Below are 15,648 nucleotides of genomic sequence, written 5' to 3' on the forward strand. Positions count from 1 at the left end.
GTGAGGTACTAACGGCATCCTCACTCGCTGAGAGCCGTCCCCTGCCTTTTAGGTGCAGTACACAGTCGCCGAAACAGAGAGGTCCGTCTTCACCCACCGATTTGAATCATGGATGGTACACAGCTTTACCTTTACGGTAAATATACATTGTAATTTGGAACAATAAAGCTAGTGGCCAAAATGTAGCGAGCATTACAGACCACGTCGGGTACATTCAAATCATTAATTTGAATGTACCCGACATCATGTCCTCTTCCAACTGTCTTTTTTTGTTGTTGCTATATTTGAGTCCAATGTGGGTTAAAACTTTGAATTCATTGGGCTTTCCGTTTTTGAAAAACAACTGCACAAGAAACGAAGATATCAATTATTAATTTATATATTTACTGTTAGTGTTTAACTTAATTTGTTGTGTTGTTCATTGCACAGAACTTTGCTTCACACTTTCTTTCTTTTTTGTATGATTAATTTATGTTTAATTATACTTCAATAATTGTAAAATGCTATACCTTCATTTTTACTATTCATTTGTGGCTCATTTGTTTTCAATAAATAAATAGAGAGAGAGAGAGACACACAGAGACAGACACACACACAGACAGAGACACACAGCGACAGAGAGACACAAACAGAGAGACACACAGACACAGACAGAAAGACAGACACACAGACAGAGAGACACACAGACACACACAAAGACAGTACCGGTATCGATTCCCAGGTACCGAGTATTGTAACAGTACCGGTTCAAATGTGAAGAGTACCCATCTCTAATATCAATAAATCAGAATATCGTGGAACGCTTGATTTATTTCAGTAATTTAATTTAAAAAAGTGAAACCCAAATTACATATTACATATATTCAGTGAAATGTTTTAATATTTTATTTATCTTGATGAGCTGATGATCATGATCTAGTTAAGTACAATACAAAACCAAATTCCCTATCTCAGATTTCTTATGTTTTGTAAGGACCACACACATAAGATCTGGGGGGAAAAAAGGCTCACTTGCATCCTCATAACTTTAGGGGCTTTCACACCGCAGGAACCCATGATGGAACCTCCTATGTACCCTGGGAGTTTGTCCAAAGTTTGCGTTCACGCACAAAACTGGTTTGCGTTCACGCACAAAACTGGGTCGGGGGGGGGGGTTGAAACGGTACTACCGAAGCTGCTAAACCTGAGGAGGGTATTTTGTCTTGACTTTGCGTCTACTCTGAATTGCACAGGGGGGCGTGGTGTGCAGACAAACGATGATTGGTTGTTTGAATTGGGGGGGGGGGGGGTTGCACAGCCACCATTAGCCAAACTGCGAGCATACAGTTGTTGTTTTACTGCGAGCGTACAATATTTACAATTAAGGATGGGAATCGAAAACTGGTGTTGTTGAGAACCGGCTCCCAGTGTTTAAATTTTTTGGCATTGTTTGCCTTTTTTGCTAACGATTCCCTTATCGGTTCCATGTGGGACGATGACATCACAACGCGCGCATCATTTCCGTGCGTGTCGAGCAACAAACATGGCACCACGCTTGAAAGTTTGTTGACATCTTCCAAGAAAAGCTAACATAAGGCCAACTTGCAATATTTGCAAATTGGATATTTCCTCTAAGGGAGGAAACACTACTATTATGCAAACACATTTGCATACACAGCATGCGATTACCGTTTGTCGTGTTTGTGAGCGCTCCACGGTCCGGGAGGGATCAACCCAGCAGCAACGGCCGCCAGCAATGCAAGCGTTAAACACTCCAGGTACTGGTAGTTATATTAGCGCCAGTTTGCCTTTATGTGAAACATGCATTTAGTAACTGTCAATGTTAAATCCTGTATCTCACTAAACGGCGCCGGCTTACGAAGATAAACGCCGCGGCCCGCGAGTGTTGTAGTTTTTCATCAGGGTTCATTCAAGGTTGCAAAACTTGCAAAGACGTACAGAACGAACCATGACTTTAAAAGCTACACTCGCTACTTCCACACATTCTGAATCTGCTCACGAGAGTCACACACCAGTCTACTGGCTGTGTCTGTATTGACTGAGGCGGAGGATGAGTTTTTCAGTGCTCAGTTCATTGCGTGTTGAAATATTACTAGAGTTGGACATTATTGTCACAAAATAATCTAGGTTGTATTTGCTAAATTCCTACAGAAGATTAAATAAAATGTAGTTATGTTTATTTTCAAATCTTTTTTTATTTTATTTTTTTCTGGGGACCCCATTGAGGAGTCCTCGAATGTGGTCCTCTTATAACTTCACTGTTGGGTTTGTAAGGCCAAGTTACTTTTAAACATGTCTCTTGTTTACAGATACAAAGACATAAAAAAGTGGATGCTATTCTATGTTTATTCACCTTTTTTCCCAAAAAGAATCGATAAGAGAATCGATTAAGAATTGAATCGTTATGCAGAATCGAAAACGGAATCATAAAAATCGTATAAATTCCCATCCCTATTTACAATATTTACTAGATGTCCTCATTAGTCGCAATTTTTTCAAATGGAAGAAAAGCAAATGAATAGGTGGACAGAGGTACAGGCTCTTCTAAGCATTTGGGAGAGAAGACAGCAGCACGACTTTGAATCGGCGTCACTGAAGCTACCACGTTATTACTGCCAAGCTTGGTGAGGTAAACAACTAAAATGCTCTCACGACCCCCAAAAAGTCTGTATAAGCTGCAAAGTTACACCAAGACTAAAACGCTCATGGATCACTATAGCGGCAGCCGGAAAAGAAATGACTGCCGAGTGAATGGGACGGCCAATTCGACGCAACAGTTTATGATCACCGGAGCAATACTGGAGTCAGCGCACCACGGATAGACAAAGGTAAATATGCCAATAATCTTACAGAAATACTTGTAATGTCATTTAGTTCGCTACCAGGAGCCTAATTGTGGGACTGTGTCTTTTAGTCAGTAGTTATTTTGCTGTGACCGGAAAATCTCCTCCTAGCGTTATTTTGCCGTGAACAGTCGGCATGACAAATTCTTAGCGTGCCGTGATTACCACTATTGCTTTAGACATTTACAAGTGTATATGAATAACAGAAATGTGCACGTCCAGTTCGCTGCGCCGTCGTGACGGTGTTACCGGCCATTTTGTCCAGTCACACACCTCACCGGAATTTAGCTTAGCGCTAGCTTAGTGTTAGCACCGCAAAGTCACGTTAACGTAATGAAATAGAAGCTTAATTCACTCATCGTAACGCTCGATGGTGAATTGCCGGTCACTAACAAGGTTCGCGTCGCAACTTTAAAGTTACATAAAGTAATAACAGGCTGATGCCGAAGCTAAAGCCTCTACCTACCTACAAAACAAAAAAAGCTTTACTCACCACAAACTTCTTCTTTTCTTTTCAGCTTTTCTCTTCAGGGGTCGCCACAGCGAATTGGTTGCCTCCATCTAACCCTGTCCTCTGCATCCTCTGCTCTCGCACAAACTACCTTCATGTCCTCTTTAACTACATCCTTCATCGTTCTCCCCGTCTTTGTCTTCCTTACCACCAGCGTCATCCTACACACTGCCATTCTATGTTCTCTGGCTACACTCTCACTTACCACTACTTTTTACACTGTCTACACAAGATGTAGTCTACCTGTGTACTCCTACTTCCACTCTTGTAGGTCACCCTATGTTCCTGCCTCTTCTGGAAGAAAGTATTCACGACAGCCATTTCCATTCTTTTTCCAAAGTCAACCACCATCTGTCCTTCTGCGTTCCTCTCCTGGATACCAAACTTGCCCATCACCACCTCATCACCTCTGTTTCCTGCACCAACATGTCCATTGAAGTCTGCACCAATGACAACTTTCTCACTTTTAGGGATCACTTTATCTGACTTTTTTTTTTTTTCCCCTCCGGGACGTTCCTAACAAACTCCTCCTTCACGGTAACTCCAACTCCATTTCTCTTCGTACCTACACCATGACAGAATAACTTGAACCCTGCTCCTAAACTTCGAGCTTTGCTCCCTTTCCACCTGGTGCCCTGAACACACAGTATGTCCACCTTCCTCCTCTGCATCATGTCAACTAGCTCTCCACCTTTTCCTGTCATAGTTCCAACATTCAAAGTCCCTACTCTCAGTCCTAGACTATTGGTGTTCCTCTTCTCTTCCTTCCTACGAGCACACCTTCCTCCTCTCCTTCTTCGACCAACAGTAGTCCAGTTTTCACCAACACTCAACAGCACCAATGGCGGTCGTTGTTAACCCTGGCCTTGACCAATTCAGTATGGAAGTCATATTTTTGATTTGAATGTTTGATTTGGCCTAAGTTTTACGTCGGATGCCCTTCTTGACACAACCCTCTGTATTTATCCGGGCTTAGGACCGGCACAAGAAGACACTGGCTTGTGCCCCCCTGCGGCTACATCCTTTACTCACCACCTACATAAAAACAATTTAGCCAAATCAAGTAATAAACTGCTTGTAAATATGGATGGATGAAAGTATCTTTGAAGTCATTTTAATCCACTGTAATATGCAGAGTTTAACCATAGACACTGCGCTTAAATATAAGAACATAAAATGTACTCCATTAATGATTGAAATAAAATGTATTGTACATAAAAAAAATTCACCTGAATAAATATTATGAAGACAACTGTCGAAGATGAAATGCAAATGTATGCAGACATCACAGACATACTGTCTAATACTAATCTGTGACATTTTTTCTGCATGTGTTTTAATTTACAGCTGTTGTGGATGGACATGTTGAAGTTTCCGATGCCGGCACAAATGTGAGCCCATCATCATGCTACCAAACAGCAGCCCTCATTCATTGTTCACTTGTGTCAGTAAGACATTTTACTTACAGTAACTACCGGGTAGGGGTACCTGTATTGCCAACTGTTTATAATTGTGCGTTTCTATGTCAACAGGAAGGGATACATTCAGTCAGTGAAATGGACATTGCAAGCCAGAAACTCTCCAGGACACGAAAATATTTACGACCAGGCAGATGTCCTCCAGGTTGCGGACATGCACTGAAAATTCACCCTGGCTTCAGGCTTTGCTTGTTTTGTATTTTAGGTGCACAAATAAACAGTTGGAATCTACAATTTGTTATTTTTTCCCCCAAAAAGCCTTGCCATGCAAAAATTAAAAGATTAAAAACTTGAGTTGTCAATTCAGTCATGTATTTATTTAACCTTTGTTTATACAGTTTAGGTACAGTATTTGCAATGCCAGTCATGTTGCAAACAACAGAGTAAAACATGGTGAAATAAAAGCAGTTGCATGTAAGATATACACAAGTACAGTATAAATAGGGTACAAAGTCGCAAGTTACATATTAGTGTATTAGGCCGGGAGCCAAGTTCACTCCTCAGGATGTTTTTTGTTACCTTTTTTTGACTATTATTTCCTGTTATCTCATACCTTGGGCCATCACAAGTTGATCTAAACCACCCCCAACTCGGGGTCCTTAGTTCACAGGGGCCAAAAAACACCGCTTCTGGGAAAAGCTTCTGGCAAAATTGTGTAATTGCAAATTTCGAAAAATGCATAAATGGTCAGAAAACTAAAATTTTGCATGGTGTATCCTTACATATGGGGGAACTAGCAGGAAAATAATCATGGGCTTTCTGTATTTCAATTCTCAAATACCACCCTCAACATACCCTAAAACACGGGTTCTCAAGTTCGGTCCTCGAGAGCCCCTATCCAGCCTGTTTTCTATCTTTCTCTCCACTAACACACGTGTTTCATGATCAGGATCGTTATCAGGCTTCTGCAAATCTTGCTGATTAGCTGATCATTAGATTGAGCTCTGCTGCAGGAGGGAAACATGGAAAACAGGCTGGATAGAGGCTCTCGAGGACCGAACTTGAGCACCCCTGCCCTAAAAGACCAAAAAATGTCTCTCCGCCTGACAAATTACTATCAAAAGTGATCCATTTCAAACATTTTATTGTACATCTCACTGCCTCAAATGTATAGTTAATGTCTTTTGGGGTATGTCTCTATCAGTTTTGCACATCAGGAGGCTGAAATGTTTTCCCATTCCTCCTTGCAAAACATCTCAAGCTAAGATAGGTTAGATGAAGAGTGTTTGTGAACTTTAATCTTGAAATCTCTCCACAGATTTTCTATTGGATTTAGATCAGGATTTTGACTGGGCCACTAGCACATTGATGCCTTTTTTTTCTTCTTCTTCTTTTTTTTTTTAAACCATTCCATTGTAGCTTTAGGTATATGCTTCGGGTCATTGTGCTGCAAGGTGAGCCTTCATCCCTGTGTCAGGTCTATTGCAGACCCCAACAGGTTCTCTTACAAGATTGTCCTGTATTTGGCACCATTCATCTTCCCTTGGACTCACACCATCTTCCCTGTTCCTGCAGAAGAGAAACACCCACAGAGCATGATGCTCCCACCACCATGTTTGACAGTGGGGATGGTGTATTGAGACTGTTGAGCAGTGTTGTTCTTACATCAAACATAGTGTTTGAAATGTAGGCCAAAAAGTTCAATTTTGGTCTCATCTGACCAGAGCACCTTCTTCCACTTCTCAACCGTGTCTCCTACATGGCTCCGGGCAAACTGCAGACGTGACTTCTTTAGCTCGCTTTTAGAAATGGCTTTCTTCTTGCCACCATTCCATACAGGCCGGATTTGTGCAGTACTCGACTGATGGTTATTCTATGGACAGATTCCACACCAGAGGTGGGCAAACTCGGTCCTCGAGGGCCGGAGTCCTGCAGGTTTTGGTGGGCTCCCTTTTCCAACACATGATCCACAAGAGTCACCTCTTCGATTCTTTGTTCTTTCTCATTTTCTTCTTTCATCAACTCTTCAAAGTACTCTTTCCATCTTCCCCATTACACTACTGGCATCTGTCAATGCACTTTCATCCCTATCCTTTATTACCCTAACTTGCTGCATGTCCTTCCCATCTCTGTCTCTTTGCCTCGCCAACCTGTATAGATCAGTCTCTCCCTCCTTATAGTCCAACCTATCATACAAGTCATAAGCCCCTTGTTTGGCCTTTGCCACCTCTACTTTCACCTTACGCTGCATTTCCCTGTACACCTGTCTACTTTCTTCAGTCTTTTCAGTGTCCCATTTCTTCTTAGCTAACATCTTTCTATGGATCCACTTCTGCACCTCCTCATTCCACCACCAAGTCTCCTTATTTCCTTTCCTTCCAGATGATACATCAAGGACTGTCCTACCTGTCTCCCTGATCAAATTTGCTGTAGTTGTCCAGTCATCTGGAAGCAACTCCTGACGATCCAGATCCTGTCTCAACTCCTTCCTGAAAGTCATACAACTCTTCCTTTTTCAGCTTCCACAGCTTTCGTCCTCTGCTCTGCCTTTGCCGTCTTTGTCTTCCTCACCACCAGCGTCATCTTATACACTACCATCCTATCCTCTCTGACTACACTCTCACCTACCACTACTTTGCAGTCCTTCACATTACACCGTCTACACAAGATGTAGTCTACTTGTGTACTCCTACCTCCACTCTTGTAGGTTACCCTATGTTCCTGCCTCTTCTGGAAGAAAGTATTTACGACTGCCATTTCCATTCTTTTTGCAAAGTCAACCACAATCCTTCTGCGTTCTTCTCCTGGATACCAAACTTGCCCATCACCTCCTCTGTTTCCTGCACTAACATGTCTATTGAAGTCTGCACCCATGACAACTCTCTTACTTCTAGGGATTCTCTGCATAATTTCATCAAGGTCCAACCAAAAGTTCTCCTTCTCCTCCAGCTCACATCCTACCTGTGGCGCATACCCACTAACAACATTGATCATCACACCTTCGATTCCTAGCTTCAGTTTCATCACTCTATCTGACACTCTTTTCAAATCTTAAATATGATTTTTTTTTTATTAGTATATATCACTGCCTCAAATACTGTCTGCAGGATGATTGGCATTGTACATTAGAATCCCTTTTCAACTGCCTTACCAAGATAATTTATAGTGTACACTTAACTTTTGCTAGGTGGCAAATACATGCTCAACTATACGTTATTCTGCAACCTAGCTTCTTCTGTTGGAACTACCCGTTGGACAGAAGGGGTAGTGCAGTTAGTTTCTTCACTGCATCATGCTGGGCAATGTCGTTCATTCAAATGAGACTGATGAGTCATCAGTCTCATTTGAATGAACGACCTTGATGAGACATCAGTCTCATTTGAATGAACGACCTTGCCCACTGTTGCCGTGTTTGAACGCCAACGAGTGGGCCAAACACAATCTCTTAAGACCAGGAACTGTCTCTACCAGGAATTCTAAGTTCTTGGACTTTTTGGTGTGAAAGTGCCTTATTTAATGAAACAGCCCCAGTTCAATTGTTTCACCCTGGTCTATGAAAATTGGGAGGCATATGCAACAAGCCCAAGACCTACAAAAAAAGCATCTTGAAGCCATACACTGACTCTAACAGGAAGTCCGCCTTTTCTAATTTAATTTCCAAATTGGTCTTATTTACCACTTTTTAAACAGAAACATTGAGCTCCCCAAAGAGATTTAATGGGATGTGCTTCAAACTGTGGCTGGCTCATCTAAAGGTATTGAAAATGAAGTTGCCTTGAGTGTTCCATTTTGTCAAATGCTGCTACAGTTGCGAACCACTGTTTGACAAGAAAACAGTTTTTTTTTTTGAATGTCTACTTTAATGTTGACTTTGCTTGTTTATAGGAGCAAAATAAACGATAAAAATCCTATTACCAAGTATTCATAATCTGAAGTTGCTACTTAAGTTAATCATGGAGTTCTTTGCTTTAATAAGAGAATTCCTAATCCACTCAGTAATTTCAGAATTTCTAGACAACAAATTTATGTAGTAAACACACACAGCCTAACCTATTAATGAAACTGAATAAAAAATGGGAATCAAAGATAAAAAGAAAACATGCAACCTAACGAACTAAGATAAAAAGGGAATGAAAAAAGGATAGATGGAGATTGAAGCGTTTTGACCTGTGAATCCTTTAATCATTTGAAAAAAAGTGTTGCGCCAGTGATATATGGTCAGATTGCAATGAAGGCAAAAGTCAAACAGTCTTATTCCTAGTCTGCTTGCTAAACAGGCTTTTAGATCTCAGTAGGCACTGAGGTATGTGTTTCCTGTGGGTTGTAAAAATGAAATCCAGTCCCTGCTGGAAGGAAATTCAAAGAGTTGTTCCTTTTTGAACTGTCTCTGGTTGGTTTGAGAATGCACAGGGTTGAGGCTTGCACATACATTCCCCAGGGGGGAATGTTATCTGTTCCCCATCTGTTAGCACATCCAAAACTAGATAGGAGTTGAAACCTCCAGCAAAAGCAAGAGTTATGTTATGGAGGGTGACCAAACGTCCTCTCTTACCTGGCCATGTCCACTTTTTTGCATCCTGTCCAGTGTCTGGACGGGTTTTGTAAATTCATGAAAATGTCCGGTTTTCATTGTACAGGAAAAGCGAGTGTTACCGCGACCGATATACCACGGACTGTTCCCAAGTTGATTTTGAAGGGTGTACGGAAAACAGAAAGGCAGGTTTTGTGTACGCGGGTTATAATTGTGTGTTTGTTTTTTAAAGCTTTTTTTTTAACTCAATACAAAAAACTAATTAATATGTATTTCAATATGTAGTCCCTTTCTCACAAAAACACACACACACATTTTTGATTTGCAAGAGCATTTGATGCAGCTTCTGACTTGAAGACATGGCTTACAGCAATGGTAATAAAACAATTTTTAAAAAACAGACAGCAGATGATAGCAGAGTTTAAAAGAAACCCCGACTGTCATGACAAGTTTGCTCTATATTATTTATTTGGATGATACTAACACAACTATGAAATTATTTTCTCAAAAATAATTTCCAGTTTAATGCATATTGTAGAAACTTTATTTGGACGTATGCTGCCATTGTTATTTACGTCGCAATACATTCAGTGCGTAGTGACATAGAATGGCGACTGGCTCTCTGCCGAGCAATAAGAAACGCCTATAAAGAAAGCAAGGTAAGCCTCCGTCACGTTCCTAAAGGGATGATCAAAACGCTTGAATGCGTCTGGTGAATGGCAAGAGCACGGCATGGGGCAGGGTGACTCTCCCGCTCGCATGTTGTTTCTTTTAGAACGCTACGTGGCCTAATTTGGTCTACTTAGGTCGACCAAAAGTTTGAGGTAAATGAAACAAACCAAGACCTATAAAAAATGGCCCTTGAAATGTTTAACCCTTCCAAATTTTGCCCAAGTTTTGGCCAATTATAGGGGTGGCATTTTAAAGAACTCCTTCCACAGATTTTATCCAACTGACTTGAATCTGTGGGTGGGTCATCTAAAGATGTTGCTGATGAATAGCAAATTCGGCTCGTGTTGATTGTCTTCATCGCTAGTATCATCGTAATAAATCTTGGGCTAAACGCTCCATAAAGTGATGTGCGCCGCTGCTGACGTGTCTGTGTGCCTGCGCCTTACTTTTAGAGTCATTCTCTCCCCAAAGCCATTGATCACCATTACTTTTGTAACGCATTATTCTTTCCTCACAGCAACTAATCACTAACATTAAATAGAAAATGTTTTTGTCTTTCTTCACAGGTTCTATTGTTCCAAAAATGGAAGCTGCCATGGGTTTTAGGTCACCTCCAATGGTAAATGCCTGTGGTCAACCAAGCATCAACCGAAAGACCACTTTTTCCAAAGCTTTAAGGTTCAGGAGCAATGACACACGGGATGGTCAAATTCCACAAGGACCAGGAAGGTTGGTGTTTTGCAATATTAGGATGATCTAAATGGAAAACGTAAAAGTGGTGTCTCGTCTCAACTTTTTATTTCATGTTTAGATGAGCATTTTTCTGAGAAAATAGGCATTCTTAAGGTTAGGCAAGAGTTTGTGGAATTCTATTCTATATGCATGCCAGGTGGCTAGGTAATACCTTGATGCCATGTCTATTTGCATGCGTAAAATCTCCCTTTATCTTTGTTCTCACCGCCCTATGGTACTACTGATTGGATGATTAAGTGAAATCCTCAAACTTACTGGCAGGGGTGGGCACACTTGAGGTCCTTGAGGGCCGGAGTCCTGCAGGTTTTGGATGGTTCTCTTCTCCAACACAGCTGATACATGGTCGGCTCATCAGCAAGGTCTGTATAAGCCTGATAACGATCCTGTTGATTGGAATCAGCTTGTGTTGGTAGAGGGAAACCTCCAAAACCTGCAAGACTCCAGCCCTTGAGGGCTGATTTTTCCCACCCCAGGTCAAGTGGAAATCAGATTAGATTGCTTTTATTGTCATTATACAAAGTACAATAAGATTTGAAGCTCTGCCATAAAGTGCACACATAGTAGACAATAAAAATACGTACAATAAAAATAAAATAAGATAGAAAATAAATAAAAATATAAGACAAGTGTATCCACTATACATATTGCTAGTCTTGTGCAATGCTGTAGGTACTCAGGCATGTTGGGCGTAAACAGGTACAGTACATTAGTGAAAATGAAGTGATTAATGTGGTTAAAGCAGCAAGTGATGGAGGTAGCAATGACAGTGCTAATATACTATACTGTATATGAACAGTGCAAAAACGTTGATTTACAGTACTTAGACTGAAACTAGAGCATATTTCTTAATGAGATGCATATGGCAGTACTTAACATTATACAGTGCAATGACAGTCCTTAATATGATCAGATCAGTTCCTCGGTGCAAAGTTGAATTGAGTATGGTGACAGCTGTCTGAGTATGTTTGTTATAGCTGGTATGGCCCTGTAACGCCTGCCAGAGAGTAGCAGGTTGAAGAGGTGGAAGCCGGGGTGTATATAATTTTTCATGATTTTCTTTGCCCTTCCTAGGCACCGGGAGTTGTATATGGTGGATAGGGGAGGTAGGGGGCGGCCGATGATCTTTTGTGCTGAGTTATCAACAATCAGCACATCACATACGAGCCAATTTCATTCATGAATGTGAAGATCAGTGTTATCGGTCCTGTAGTCATTGTGCGTATCTATAAATAAGCGGTGTAATGCTACATTCACACCAAAAGCGAGACAGCGATCTGGAACACTTCCTTAACTAGCGTTTTACCGCATAGTTTTTTTGTAACGATTGCCGCTCATTCATGCATTCGCGCACACCGGAGAGGAGGAGGCGTGTGCCTTGGTGAAGAACTACTGTAGAGCACTTAAGCGAGTCAACAAAAGAGGGCACCCCTGACTACTTCAACTTCTTTCCTGGGACTATACAGTCGGGGCACTTTTTTCTCCATCTGCGCCTTTTTCGAGGTACGTGATTTAGCCCTTCCACTCTTTTAGTGGCAATCCGGCACCCGGCAGTTGTACTAAATAGCTTTGGCATGGATGATAACCACTACTGCTACCTCGGTACAGTTCGACAGCAAGTAAATACACTTACCAGCACTTCTATGCTACTTCCTTGCTCACCATTCAGTCCTGGCTGACCATGTTGTTGCGCTCTGGGTGACAACAGACAGGACGCTGTGTTTGACGTAGCCCGTACTCAAAGCCGATTGGCTACCGTGAGGCCAAATGTGAAAAAAGTTCACATCTTTCAACTTTGGCGAATATGTGTGGATTTTCATCACGAATATGCGGATTTCGCTGTACCGCACCACCTCCCAGCGCTCCAAACGCGTCCTCCCCATGAACTTTTGGCCCGGTCCGTGCCGCCCCATGCACTTTGGCCCGGTCCGTGCGAAGTACATTGGCTCCAAAGCAAACGTGCTGCTGAAACGCCTCCCCCCGCTTTTGATGTGAATGCAGCATTAGGGTCGCCAGAAATTAACAAAAATGACAAAAACAAATACAGTCCTAGAAAGCACATCACCATGGCAACCAGTTGCATCTGTGCCATTTTAGTATATATGTTGTAGTATGCCATAGAAGTCCCAAAATGTATTATCAAGACTGTTAGGGTGCATTCATATATGGTGAGTGTATTTGTCAAAGACATGAATATCACAAGTGTATGTGAAAATCAGAGTGGTTAAATGTTATCTTGCAGGCCAAGTCTTCGTGATAACTGTGTCATCCAGGGCACTATAGATCAGTCTGTGTCCTCAGAGGAAGGGGAACCCTCCACTTCTTGTGTCTCCCCTGCATCCCTGCTGTCCATATCATCTTTTCAGGATGTGGATGAGAGTGGAGGACAGAAGGAAGTGTGGGTGTCTGTTTTCAGATACCTTAACAGAGCTGAGTTGATCAAATGCATGACTGTCTGCAAGGCCTGGTATAAGTGGTATGTCCCAAATGATTGTGTTACTCTAGTAGTCTAGAAGTTTTATCTGTGTTGAAGATCCAAAATTCCAACTTCTAAATGACATTTTCTTATTTGATGTAGGAGCTTTGACAAGCATCTATGGAGCCATCTGGATATGAGTCGCTTTAATCCCCTTAGTAACCAAGCCTTGGCAGGTATCATAAAACATCAGCCCACTTCTTTGGACCTCTCATGGACGCCCCTGGCTAAACGACAGCTCAACTGCCTTCTAGCCAGGCTTCCAGGTACAAGCATACACTGTATAGAGATCCGGACATTCACGTCACACATCCCAAAATGGGCGTTAGCGCAGCCATTTTGGCAGTGGTAGAAAACACGTCCGCCACTTTGAGTAAACGCCACACTTTAACAATGATAGACAGCTGTTGTGGACCAGGTGCCACATCGAGAACAGGCAAAAAAAAAAGGATTGCGCATTCTCCAGGCTAACAAAAAGAGGAACCAATGCACAGCCAATGGATCACAGCAGCCATAAAAAGGGTGAACAAGACAGAGGAATTGGGACCCTCCTAATTGCTTGTGTAGCGATCACTTCATATCAGGTGCGTCAACATAGTTGATCTCAAATGATGTCACGTTTTCTCATTAATATGCATAAGGTCCGAACTTTCGAACAAACAGAGTAGCAACACTCACGTATGCATCATGTTGGAAAAGGACGACGTCCCAGGCATAAAATCTCAACGTGGTTGAATTGACAAACACACTATGAAACCGCTTAAACGGTGGTTGACATGCCTCAGTGAGACCTCAGTGGCGGAAAGAAAGCAGTTTTAGTAAAAAGGTGTGGTTTATAGTACGATCATAACTCGTACGCTAGTGCAGTCCAGCTAGCTGCTAATCTTTTGTTGGTTGCTAATTTTCACAAAAACTAAACATATTGAAGTCACAATTTGAAGATTTGAAGCCTACCTTTGGGCTGTTACTTTCTGTCCAGAATGTACATTATTTCCTTTTACCTGGGCCATTGTCTTGTCATAGCTGAGGCAGTGTAATACGAACAATAGCTTGTCCTTGCACTTTTTCTACTTAAAGCTACTGAACGTAGAATATTCAATTTCGAATCGCTACTGCCACCTGCTGACGAAAAATGAAACCGCAAATACCGTTCTTCACATACACACCACGCACATTATGTCACATCAGCAGACAGGGTGCAGGAAATTCTAACCCGAATCCAGTCTGAAAACTATTGGCCAGAGGCTTGCAGGAGTACCCATTGTGAACAGCTAAGGTGTTAATCTACTAATTAGAAGGCATTTCAGTCATAAATGATCAAATGAAAAGCTTATTGTAAAGTTATTTTTGGGGGGAAAAAGTTCCATATTGCAGCTTTGATGTTTTCTAAAACTACCAATACTTGAACTAAGATATTGGACAGTGGACACCCTTTCATAAGTTGTTCGTTCATGATTATGCATTTGCAGTTTTTTTTTATTTACAATTATTTTTGCCAAATTAAAATCCTGTAATATGTTGTTAAAACAAGTTTTGCTTCAACTTAAAGATGTACTCAAGGATCTTTTGTTCCTGCGTTTTCCGGGTGGATCATTTTAACAGTTGGTTCTCGATCCCGTCAATCTGCCTTAATGACGTTGTGCGTGCTTGTTCCTCGCTACGCTTTGAATGTTTGTAGCATGTAGTCGCCAAGCTTTGGATTCAGCTATTCATCGTTGTCGCTCCACGAATCTTACTGCATACTTTGAAAAGTTTGCTGAGAGCCGCAAGAAAACATCTGTCTATGTAGTGAGGCCGGCTGCAGAGACTGATGATGATGATGATGATGATGATGATGATGATGATGAGCTCGCACATTCCCGACATTTGATAGGCGTTTCCCCCAGACAAGCAGGAGAGCTGGTAGGATGGTCTTCCGTATGTGTTTTTTTAGAAGTGACGTTTGACTTCTACTTTTCGAGAAGATCCTTGAATACACCTTTAAGCTTGATCAAACTAACAAAAAATGGTTATTTGATATTATATATTATTTGATATATTTGTCAACACTAACAAATTATGCTCTTGCTGCTCTGCTTGCATTTTGCCTTGAATGTTCTCATGTGTCCTTTTTTTATTTATCCGTTGTTGGTTTTAATGTACATTTTAGTAAATGTATTTGCTCTTATGAAAAATGTATATTTAACTTAATGGTATTTTTGTGAATGTATTGTTATTGTTGTGCATTTTATTTTTATTTTATTAGGGTGACATTTACGATCTATCCCGGGACTGCAAATGAAAAATAGCCTTCTGGCTAATTCTGGCGTATTTACTGAAATGTTTATTAATATTTACTGTCCCTGATACCAATCAATCAATCACTCAACCAACCAACCACCCAAACAACCAACCCAACCAATCAATCCAATATCAAGTTTTGGCTCGTACACTCCCCGGCCTGTGTA

At 41.4% G+C, this 15,648-nt stretch overlaps 1 pseudogene across 1 annotated transcript in view; it reads left to right on the forward strand.

Annotated features, from left to right (window-relative positions):
• LOC144055325 (lysine-specific demethylase 2A-like) overlaps nucleotides 1-15,648 on the forward strand; it is a 107,824-nt pseudogene that overhangs the window by 77,544 nt on the left and 14,632 nt on the right. Inside the window, exons 18-20 of the transcript XR_013294837.1 lie at nucleotides 10,542-10,704; nucleotides 12,968-13,201; nucleotides 13,304-13,467. The product of XR_013294837.1 is annotated as a lysine-specific demethylase 2A-like (transcript). The remainder of the gene's footprint in view (nucleotides 1-10,541; nucleotides 10,705-12,967; nucleotides 13,202-13,303; nucleotides 13,468-15,648) is intronic.

Source organism: Vanacampus margaritifer, chromosome 7 (genome assembly GCF_051991255.1).
Source record: "Vanacampus margaritifer isolate UIUO_Vmar chromosome 7, RoL_Vmar_1.0, whole genome shotgun sequence".
NCBI classification, from domain to species: Eukaryota; Metazoa; Chordata; class Actinopteri; order Syngnathiformes; family Syngnathidae; genus Vanacampus; species Vanacampus margaritifer.